Source organism: Poromitra crassiceps, assembly GCF_964638095.1.
Source record: "Poromitra crassiceps genome assembly, chromosome: 10".
In the NCBI taxonomy this organism is placed as follows: Eukaryota; Metazoa; Chordata; class Actinopteri; order Beryciformes; family Melamphaidae; genus Poromitra; species Poromitra crassiceps.
Window position 1 is genome coordinate 27,341,557 of NC_139631.1, and position 12,673 is coordinate 27,354,229.

A 12,673-nucleotide genomic window follows, 5' to 3' on the forward strand; every position below is an offset into this window, starting at 1 on the left:
GCCTCATCATAAATGATAGTTCTCATCCAAATGTCACGCATCATGTGTACTACAAATTCATATATATCTATATCTATAGATATATATGTGTTGTGGGGCTTAGACTGGCTGGATTTACAAAAAAAAGTCTGTGTAACTACATTCCAAAGCATATTGTACTGCTCTTTCACGATGTGACTCAAGATATGAGCTAGCTGCATTATTATGTGATGATTTCGCTGTCTTACGCGCTTTGCTAATATCTCACTAATGTCTTTCTCCCATATACCTTTTCCCTGATTCCCATATGAGGCACGCTACACACATGACAATTATGCTGTTGGAAATAAGCTGAGAGTGTATCTGACTCATATACATGCAGGGAGGTGGAGTCAGGATTGATTGTCTGAGGCTAATAACAGCCGAGTGGGAGGAAAAGGAGCGCAGAGGAGAAGTTACCGAGTCAAAGAGCCTATAAGGCTTACTGTGTAGGCGGGTGTCTGGGCCTAAGTGTGTGTGTGTGTGTGTGTGTGTGTGTGTGTGTGTGGGTGTGGGTGTGTGTGTGTGTGTGTGTGTGAGGACGCTGTATAGAGAGTGGTATGCTAACCCTATTCTGATCAAATGTGTGGGATGTGAGAATGATTCTTGAGCCCCTAAGCCATTCTGCCAAGGACCTTCCTGTAGCCTGAGGGCCGACTTCCTCTGGCTCTACCTGTTTGTGTCTCTCTTTCTCTCCTGCTATGCAAACATTTCAATATTGTCTGAATAGAAAGGCAGCTATTTTCAACTGTTTTTTCCCTACCTTATTTCTGGGAATTCCACCTCTTAAATTGCCAAACAAAATAGTTTCGGAAAATGGGACTGACTTTAAGTATGACTCAATACATGAATTTTCAGATCATGCAACAATGCATGGCCCCTATAATTTGCCTTCTTTAATTACAGGCAAAATGTAATTCTTTACATCAAATTCCACACCTAGCTGGCTACACAGCGATGAAAACACAGCCAACAATCATGTAAGTATTACAAACCCTTTTATGGTATTACAAACCATTATTTCCATGACTTTGCTGACGAGCCTGTCACTATAGGTGGGCCACATTAAGCCAAACGCACAACACCTTTGTTACAGTGCAGAAAGAGCCCGTATCAGAAACAATCAGATTGCAGCAACACTATGATAACTCTACCGTGCATTCAAGTCAAGTCAAGTCAAGTCAAGTTTATTTGTATAGCACATTTCATACACAGAGGCAATTCAAAGTGCTTCACATAAAATGGTTGACAGGAAAATAAAAGAAAAGAAGAGAGTAAAACGGACATTTAAAAGCATCACAACAACTTTAAAAAAAAGAGTATAAAAAGTGTATTACAGGAAAATAAACGAAAAGAAGAAATAAAATGGACATTTAAAAGCATCACAACAAAACTTAAAAAAAAAAAGAGTATAAAAAAGTGCAATAGGCAGCAGGCGCAGCAGTTGCAGAAAGAGCTAAAACTTATAGAGGACTCATTGGGTTTGCATAGTAGCTGTCAGCAGTTAAAAGCGACGGTAAACATAAAAGTCTTTAGTCTATTTTTAAAAGTAAGTAAGGTTGGGGCAGATCTGAGGTCTTCAGGCAATTTGTTCCAGCTAGCAGAAGCATAGTGGGTAAATGCAGCCTTCCCGTGATTTGATTTGATCCTAGGGACAGTTAATAAGCTGGACCCTGTTGACCTAAGAGTTCTAGACGGTTCGTAGCGTGGGAGCAATTCAGCTATGTATTTTGGGCCTAGGCCATTAAGTGATTTATAGACTAATAACAGTATTTTAAAATCTATTCTCTGACACACTGGCAACCAATGTAAGGACTTAAGAACTGGAGTGATATGATCAGCTTTCTTAGTCTTCGTTAGTACTCTAGCAGCAGCATTCTGAATGAGTTGAAGTTGCCTAAGTTCTTTTTTGGAGAGACCAGAAAAAAGGCTATTGCAGTAGTCTAACCTACTATAAATGAAGGCGTGAATTAGTTTCTCTAGATCCTGTCTGGACATGTATCCCCTAATTCTTGCTATATTTTTAAGATGATAAAAAGCAGATTTTCTAATTGACTTAATGTGGGAGTTAAAGTTGAGATCGGAATCAATAATAACTCCAAGATTTTTGACTTGATCCTTAGGCTTCAGGGATCGAGACTCAAGGCATGCAGTGATTTTAAGCCTTTGTTCTTTGGGGCCAAACACGATCACCTCAGTTTTGTCTTTGTTTAGCTGTAGGAAATTCTGGCACATCCAGTTATTTATTTGATCAATGCACTGGCACAATGATTCTATGGGGGCATAGTCAGCTGAGGAAAGAGTTATATACAACTGAGTGTCGTCTGCATAGTTATGATAGGCTACTTTGTTTTTTTGCATAATTAGGCCTAGAGGGAGCATATAAAGGTTGAAGAGAACGGGCCCCATAATGGATCCTTGAGGCACCCCACAGGTCATCCTAGTTAGGTCAGATGTGTAATTGCCAATGGAGACGAAGTACTTCCTGTCTTGAAGATAGGACTTGAACCACTGGAGGACCGTACCCGATAGCCCAACCCAGTTTTCCAGTCTGTCCAATAAAATTGAGTGGTCAACAGTGTCAAATGCAGCGCTAAGATCCAGTAGCACTAGAATTGAATTTTTGCCTGAGTCTGTGTTCATTCTGATGTCATTTATGACTTTAGTAAGCGCGGTTTCAGTGCTGTGATGGGGGCGAAAGCCTGATTGGAGTTTATCTAGGAGATCATTTGAGGTTAGGAATCTATTGAGTTGTAGGTAAACAACCTTTTCAATTATTTTGGCTATAAAGGGGAGATTAGATATTGGTCTGTAGTTACTGATTACCGATGCATCAAGGCTACGCTTTTTTAGTAGGGGTTTCAAAACAAAATAGACATTACAAAAATGCATGAAATATAGATGACACAAACACTTTGCAAATGTAATTTTTTGCATTTGAACTGATGAGTGGTGCAATATACAGAGCTAGAATCAAATAAAGAGATAGCGATGCAGAATCAGCGTGTGATGGAGCTGAGCTGCAGTCAGAATAAGGTGGTTTTGATCAGGAGTTTCTCTGGGATAATTGTCAGGATCTGCTGTTTGGAAGATGACTGACAAAAGAAAAAATATGACAGTGGAATTTGTTGAGGAAACATGAAAATGTGTCAAACATCCGTCAAACAAAGAAATGCAATATTTATGGATTCTTGACGAATCTTTCTCTCTAGACACACACACACACATGCGCGAACACACACACACACACACACACACACACACACACACACACACACACACAGACAGCACACACACAGGCACACACACACACACACACACACACACACACACACAGGCAGACGCACACACACACACGCATGCACGCACACACGCACGCACACACACACACACACACACACACACACACACACACACACACACTCGTATTGTGAAAGTCTTCCCACTGTCTTCTCTACCCATGAATCATTTCCCATGTCGTCATGCATCCCGCTAATGTTCTCTCATAAAAGGATTAACATGCAAAAAAGGCTGTTTACATAACAATGACAAGAGTGTTTAAAAATGCCCACTTCAAAACATGATTATGATAACCATGGGAACGTTTCAGCAGACCTCAAGCGTATGTTCAAGAAGATCCGTTTTCTGTTACTAATGGAGGCGAGGCAAAAAAAAAATCTCACTCTAATCATGGTAGTAGATTCAAAAAATATCCCGATGTGCTGGCCATCTGAATCAAAGCTCAGGACTGAAAGAAATGGAGCCAAAGGAATTTTACACACACACACCTATAGGTGTGTATAAAATTATATGGGTTTCCTAAAATTCAACAGTACCTACACTTTAGTCTCCTATTACAATACACTTGGCAATCTTTTGCAGTTCACTTGTTCTTTATTTTTTGTGAACTCAAATTGTATACAAATCAAGGAACAAAATTTGGAAGAAAATAAAATTCACTGGCGGCTAGCTATATTTATAGTAATATGGAGCTATAAATAGATTCAATCATTTTCATATATAACTAATAATTTTATATTTAACATAACAGCTTTATATTTAAAAGCTTGTTAATTGAGGCAGAGGCCATCAACAACCCAGTGCCATGGTGCCTGCTGGTCCTCACACGCACGCACGCACACAGCCACGCACGCAGCCACGCATGCAGCCACGCATGCAGCCACGCACGCACGCACGCACGCACGCACGCGCGCGCGCGCACACACACACACACACACACACACACACACACACACACACACACACACACACACACACACACACACACACACACACACACAGTAATTAACACTGATAGCAGAAATGTAGAATTTTTGACTAAAATGAAAGAAACATTAAAGAGACATGAAAGGAAGGAAAGAAAGAAAGAAAGAAAGAAAGAAAGAAAGAAAGAAAGGCAATTTCCCCCCACTTGATTAATTAGAGCTATCTGTCTGAAGACCTCCTGGTATGGGTAGACAACCCCCTCCCTCACTCTCCCTCTCTCACACGCACGCGCACACACACGCGCGCACACACACACACACACACACACACACACACACACACACACACACACACACACACACACACACACACACACACACACACACACACACACACACACACACACAGAAAACAACAAAAGCACACTAATCATTTGAAGCCTGGGCTTTGTAGGAGGGGCCTCAGTGGTGCAGGTTTTTGTTGGTTTTAGTTTTGCACCCTCAATCAATGGCTAACAGGAAGAGCTTTAATCAGGCTCTTAATGTGGCTGTACAAGAGGTGGGCCGGCCCATTGTGCCCGCCTGAAAGGAGGGGAGTCCTCTGGCGTTTCTTTACATTCACCTGCTGGGCCCTATTGGCTCTCTTTCAGACAGAAAAGGACAAGGGAAACCAATACAGAACAAAGTGTGGGTGCGTTCAGCCAGCCTATGGGTTCATCAAGGCACTACTTGTGGTCTCCACAGAGCCTCACACGGCTGGCTGTTTGTAGGTCCCCTTCTCTTCCCAGGGACATTCAGAGACACTGATGGCCTGGGACAGGACCCACAACAGCTCGCCATAAGACGACATTCAGAGACACTGACTGAGGGCCTGGGACAGGACCCACAACAGCCCGCCATAACACGACATTCAGAGACACTGAGGGCCTGGGACAGGACCGACAACAGCCCGCCATAACACGACATTCAGAGACACTGAGGGCCTGGGACAGGACCGACAACAGCCCGCCATAACACGACATTCAGAGACACTGAGGGCCTGGGACAGGACCGACAACAGCCCGCCATAACACAACATTCAGAGACACTGAGGGCCTGGGACAAGAGACCCACAACAGCCCGCCATAACATGACATTCAGAGACACTGAGGGCCTGGGACAAGAGACCCACAACAGCCCGCCATAACACGACATTCAGAGACACTGACTGAGGGCCTGGGACAGGACCGACAACAGCTCATCATAACACGACATTCAGAGACACTGAGGGCCTGGGACAGGACCGACAACAGCTCGCCATAACACGACATTCAGAGACACTGAGGGCCTGGGACAGGACCGACAACAGCCCGCCATAACACGACATTCAGAGACACTGAGGGCCTGGGACAGGACCGACAAGAGCCCGCCATAACACAACATTCAGAGACACTGAGGGCCTGGGACAAGAGACCCACAACAGCCCGCCATAACATGACATTCAGAGACACTGAGGGCCTGGGACAAGAGACCCACAACAGCCCGCCATAACACGACATTCAGAGACACTGAGGGCCTGGGACAAGACCCACAACAGCCCGCCATAACACGACATTCAGAGACACTGAGGGCCTGGGACAAGACCCACAACAGCCCGCCATAACACGAGATTCAGAGACACTGAGGGCCTGGGACAGGACCCACAACAGCCCGCCATAACACGACATTCAGAGACACTGAGGGCCTGGGACAGAACCCACAACAGCCCACCATAACACAACTATGAGCTAATGATATGCTGCTCGAAATAATTGTATGAAGCAAGGTGTGTGTGTGTGTGTGTGGCGGGAGGGGGGGGGGGCAAGAGAGAGAGAGAGAGAGAGAGAGAGAGAAAGAATTTAGTTAGAATACAGCAAAAAAGACTGAAATCAATACGGATATCAAATCTAAAACATGTAAAAAAATGTCATACTGAAACGAAATGTTAAATAATGTGTATTCCAAAGTTGTTGTTTTTCCTTTATCTTAATACAATACAAACACTACATGCAAACTGATAGAGTGGCAAAGTGGGCCTAAACTCTGCAGTGCTGCATATTGAGCAGTCCAGACCCCTCACAAAGTAGTGCAACACACACCCACACACACACACACACACACACACGGGCACAGAAGCACACAAAAGGACATGCGTGTGCATGCACATCCATCAACATCTTATCTATCGCTCTGTATTTGGTCACTTTGGCAATATTGCTCACACATCAGTCGTGCCAATAAGCCATCCAGACAGAAAAGCATGCAAACACTTCCTTATGAGCATTCCTGCCTACGTTACTGTAAGACTTGCAGAGGTGAGGTCACAGAGAGCATCTTTGATTTGACCTCACTAGTAGTACAGCATGCAATCCAAAGTCTTTCTCACAGAGCTTTGAGAACAATTTGATCATAACATTATTTGCAAATGTGCAATGGAAATACATTTACTCAATTCCCAAGCCTATTAAATGATGCTCTTGCCCCATCTAGTGAAAAGAAATGGTAATGCATATCAACCACAGTGTGTGAGTGTGTGCGTGTGACGTGTGTGTGTGTATTCATAAATGAACCCCACAACAAGGTTTAATCTTGGGTCTTCTCTTGAAAGAGATTATAGCAAGAAAACTGACAAACCGTTAGGATATTAAAATGTGATATATATAAGCAGTACATTTGTAGATTAGGTTAACGAAACAAATATTAAAAAATGGTAACGCATTTAAAAATATTAAGTAAGTGATGCTTCCCCTTAATAGTCCCCTCATACAAAGACCACAAGAGGGCAATATTTAATCAGAGCATTGTGGATTATTGGACACTATACAGGAAATAATTTCCAAAGCTAACAACATTCTTCATTATTCCTCTTTAAAAGCTGAATGCCTCATGCGCTTCGGCGAGAATCAAAGAGAACTGGAAATGTTGCCAAATAATGATTTAAAAAATAATCTGTTTGTTAAAATAACAACTTTAGTTAGCTTTGTTGATAGAAATGCTGTGAAATGGCAAATTGTTATTATTATCATTATATAATAATTATTATTTTATTATTATTATTATTATTATTATTATTATTATTATTATTATTATTATATTGTTGTTGTTGTTGTTGCATTTTTCCCCTTTGAACTTACAATACTTACAACTTTAATGCATTTCAGAATTACTCAAATGCACTAATTTTGCAAATACATTTCATAAAACACTCAAAAGAGCTGAATGTTGTAGATCCTCAAATACTGAGTTTGAGGCTATAATAACAGCATAATGATAATAATAGTCATCATCATTGATTATTTGTTCCACGATATTGTTCCATGCAGGTTCAAATCAACATTTTGTATCAACATTTTTCTTTAAAACTTTAAAGCTCACGCTTTATGAGATTTCCATGATAAAAATGCACGCAATTTGTGGGGCACAAAGAGTGCTTTGAAATTGTGCGTGTAGTTTAAACGTCAGATTTGTCAGGGGGAATGTAGATGGTGACCAATGGCTAATCCACCTGACAGGACTTTTTGTTGAAGTCCACAGGAAGCCTTCAGAGCTCTCCAGCAGGGATTGAAGAATGCTCTCTAAACAAAGAGGATGGCAGCAATTAGCAAAACAAAATGAGGGAGGGTGCCACTGATTATGGCAGATACACTCCAACAACACCCAGCTTTCACATTGTCAATCAGGGAAACCAAAGAGTGGCAGAAATATCTGGTTAATATATTCAATAAACCTGCGTGATTATACTTACAGAAAATATGAGTAAAAGCATTATTAATTTTAATATATATTTGTGTATGATCATTACATTGTAATTTATGTTATTTTCATGCAAGGAACGGAAAGGCATTTTCCCTTAGCCCTAATTCCTGGAATAAATGATGCATGCAAACTATGAACAAATGAACATTTATTATTTAATTTGTAATTTGGCTCACTTATTTGTTTAATGAACTAAATTCAGAAATTTGGGAAAATGTAGCCTACTCGCCTGCTTCATCTTATTCACGGTCATTTTTTACAAACATTTAATGCTAAAAAAAAACATCTTTGCAATGTTTGAGTCTGCAGCGTGGCAGCAAGGTCACTGCAATTCACCTCATACAGTAAGTGTAATTGTGGCTGTCCTTCAGGTGCACCCTGCCAGCCTCCTCTGCATTTGCACAGATATGCAGAGAGCTGTGATTATTAGAGGCTTTCAAGGAACGCTTGGGGTTGCTGAGCAACGCGACTTGATCAAACAGGCTTTCCCTCCCCCATCTGGAAGCTCATAGTTCTTAGTCTGTATCCATCTATTTTGTAATTAGATTAACATGCATTGCACATCCTCTGCCCCCAACATAGTCACATTGATGCACGCTTCACACACATAATAGTCCCTTGGCTTTACTGATCTACATACAGAAGATGTAACAGGAGCCAAAACATTTGTGTGTGTGTGTGTGTGTGTGTGTGTGTGTGTGTAAAAAAATGTGTACAATCCAAGGAATACTTAGCCTAGAAGTATGATAGATTCAACTGCACATTCCACTTTTTTTTTTTTATGAAACTATTTAATAACAAAAGGATTCTCTACTAGCTGATCAATTGATGTACAGCACATGCATTGACAGAGACACACACCAGCTTTTAGCTAAGAAAAAGCAAGCAGTGCCAAGACAGGCCATACATTAGTCAGCCAGCAGCGTACAGTACATGCAGCCATCTCACCAAAACAGCCTGGCTATTTGGACAGGTGAGGACATTGCACATTGATATAAAGGGTGATTTGGAGGACTTTCTTGCGGTTTGTTTACTGTGAAGGATTGGATTCTCACTAATGCACAGAATGGCTGCACTTTCATATCTCTCTATCTATCCTTCTCTCCATTTCACTCCAAACAGAGGTCCTCTGAATGATAGAATAGAGCACAACGTGTGCTGTCACCAAGTCCACACATAAGTAGGTTACTGTACATGCAGAAAGTCATTCCAACCCTGGCAACCATGTTGAGTGTGAGTCACTTTGTTTTCTAAATAAAACATTTCCGTCTAAATGTACTGAGGAAATATAAAACCCGGGGAACATCTACATTGTTCTACATTTGTCTTCAAGGTAACTTAAAATGGGTCATCAAATTTCATCCAATTCTCCCTGGTCTACCGTGAGTTGTATGCATATAGCAAACCAAGGACAGCTGGATGTGTCATGAAGAGCATGCCTCACCCTAGAGCTGGGACAACTGATTGAATGCTGAATTGAGTTGAAATGTCACAAGTCCTGCCAATATGTTAGAAATGAAAATTGGCCTTGGGGTTAAGGATGTGCTTTATACATTGTGTGAAATGTGGTTTTGAGTGTGTGGAAAATACAGCATACTTATGTGTGCACTCAAGCAAACATCCCTAACACTCTTCCATGTTGGGCAGCTCTCTTGTCTAAAGCCTCCCGCTGAAGCAAGACCACCCAAGACTGAGCCTACATGAGTCTGAGGCAGAGGGGCGGCTGGGACTAAATCAAACTTGGCAAGTTTTTAGAGAAATGTGATTATCGTTTGAGACCGCGTTGACCGAATATAACAGATTATTCAAATATTAAGAGTACTTAACACCTTTCAGAATAGATCTATATATAAATTAGATTGAGATCAAACTTGAGTCCCATATACGAAGAATCAGCGTGACGTCACGACACCGCAAAACACCCGGAACCGCGGCAGTTAACTAGTATGAGTTGTGCCAAACAAACGTTAATATCTCAAAAACTATACATGAAATCGCTTATAATTTGACATTTTAAGTGAGAGCAGAAGTAGCTCAAGAGTCTGATGTATTATATATGCATGTTTCTTTGTTTTTCTTTCAATTTTAACAATATGAACAAAAATGAACAAGCTCACACACAGTAACGGAAAACAAACCAAAAAAACATATATCAACAGTTATCATAATGTGGTGCTACCATCCATATAAAGTGCTTATATACTTGTAAGAGATGTCACGCATGGGGTCCCACGCAAGGCGTCCAACAGAAACCAGCCGGGCAAGTCACCCACCGCCCCTAACCTCGTTGAGGTAGGCTCGAAACGGGTCCCAAACAGTTAGAAACTTTTTAAGTGAGTTGGTTCTCAAGGATCTGAGCCTCTCCATCCTTATAACAGAGATCATGTCCGTCAACCACAGTTGGAAAGAAGGTGAAGAGGGGGACTTACCATTATTTCAGAATTCGTTTTTTGGCAACAGTTGTCCCCAGTGTCAGAGACTGTTGCACAGCTGTGGGGAAGTCCAGAGAGGTCTCTGAGCAGCCGAAGATGGCGAGTTCTGCCTCCGGCAGAAGGGTAATTTTGTAGGCCTTAGAGTACCAGTCAAATATTTTGGCCCAGAATCCCGACAGTGAAGGGCAGAACCAGAAGGCATGAGACACAGTGCCCTCTGACACCTGTCACACAGTGGTGAGACAGAGGGGAAGAACTTGTGCAACTTGTGCTTAGAATAGTGAAGACGATGAGCAACTTTAAATTGAATCAGCTGGTGTCTACTATTGACTGAGCAGAGTTGTTCATATATGCATGTTTAGTTAAAGTTGTGTGAACTGTCGCAGTTCATAAAATATAAATAGCATAGCCGGGCTAGAGTGAGAGACTCACGGCTGGCTCCATAGGGTCTCATTACCGTTTCCGCCCGTTTGTTTAGCAAAATGCTTATCGGCTGATCCCTCGTATAGCCCTGATGTTTGGATAGTGTGTATAGAGAGGTACAGTGATTCTAGCTTGCATCACCAACTTTATTTGTATCACACCATATCTGGCTAGTTTTATGTCAAATTAGAGACCATGATACCTTTTGCCATTTTCCGTTATAAAACAGTAAACATTGAAAGTTAATAATAATAAAAAAGCTCCCCACTTCTACATCATTTGATTTCAAACTGGTAATGCCCGGATGTTCGGGAGGCGACTACACTGATTTGTGGGTGCCATCTTCCTTCCTCTCTGCTGCCCCCTCCCTCCTCTTTCAGGTAGCGGTGTGCTCGGGCAGAGAGGAGGAGAAGGACTCTCCTGGCTGCTTAGTATTCACAGCACGTAAAGTGGGTCTGTGTTCCTCGTTTAGTCCTATACTGTACAGCTGGGGAGCTGTCCGGCGCGCGGCGGCAGCAGTATGCAAATTAAGCTGGATTTGAATGGAGATGGAGGTAGACACAAAGCTCAATTAGAGAGAGAGAGAGAGAGAGAGAGAGAGCTGGTGGGGGAGCGCCGAGGGTCTGGAGGGGAGGGGGGCCTGGGCTGTGCCAACCTGAGGAAAGCCATGTACAGACACATTCAAACACAAAGGCCATACACAGTCATGAATACGCTTAAATAGCCACACACGTTTCCAGATTCTGCAGACAGGCGGCCTGATCTCTGCCCGGCTCAGCTCAGTGGGATGGGTTTGGCTCACACCAATCACTATGTCATATCCCACATCATCCCCTATCACTGCCATCATCAAAACAAAAGGTGCTTTGGAATCAGTGAAGCACAGCTACCCTGCTTAATCTCAAAGAGAGACTAAAAAAAATGATAGAAGGGATGGCCATTTTGTTCTCGGGCGTTAACACACCTGACCCAGCTGCCTTCAGAGGTGTCCTTGATGGAGTCTCTCTGACATCAACGCTGCCCCCCCTCGGTCGCCACGGCAACCACAGTGCAATAGGGGGTGGTGCTTTCATATGGGACAGTGGGCAGAATAATTAATATTCACATATAGGGAATTTGAATTGGGGGGGTTTAATTGCATTTGTTGGTGTGTGAAGCCAAAATGGATTGATTGTTGCAAAGGCATACAACAAAAAAGGTGAATATCATGGCTATCATGCATGGCTTTCAAGGTTATTTCCAAGTTATTTATCTATCTATATATAAAATTGAGTATGTGGGCGATATTTATGTTTGTTTGCATGTTTCAATTCTCTCCGGCCACAGCTACGCTGTTTCAAGTGTGATCGGGCTGAAACTTTCAGGGGGTGTAAAGGGCACCAGTGCGGGTGACCTGAAAGAGCCGGATTTTTTAATTAAGCTAATTAGCTAATGATGTGATGTCATCAGTGATGATGTCAAAAGTGATGTCATAAGGGTGCACACACACACACACACACACACACACACACACACACACACACACACACACACACACACACACACACACACGGAGGCATTGTGACAAGACCAGTCAGTGATGTCATAGTTACATCTGTAATGATGGAGCCTTCATTACATCTTCGATGTGATGTCATCAGTGACGATGTCATCAGTCATTAGTCATCAGTGATGTGATGGCATCAGTGATGATGTCATCAGTGATGAGTCATCAGTGATGAGTCAGCAAACTGTTTAAGCTTTAGTTTTCTCTGCCGCCGAGTACTGCGCCCCAGTCTGGTGCCGTAGCCCCCATGTCCA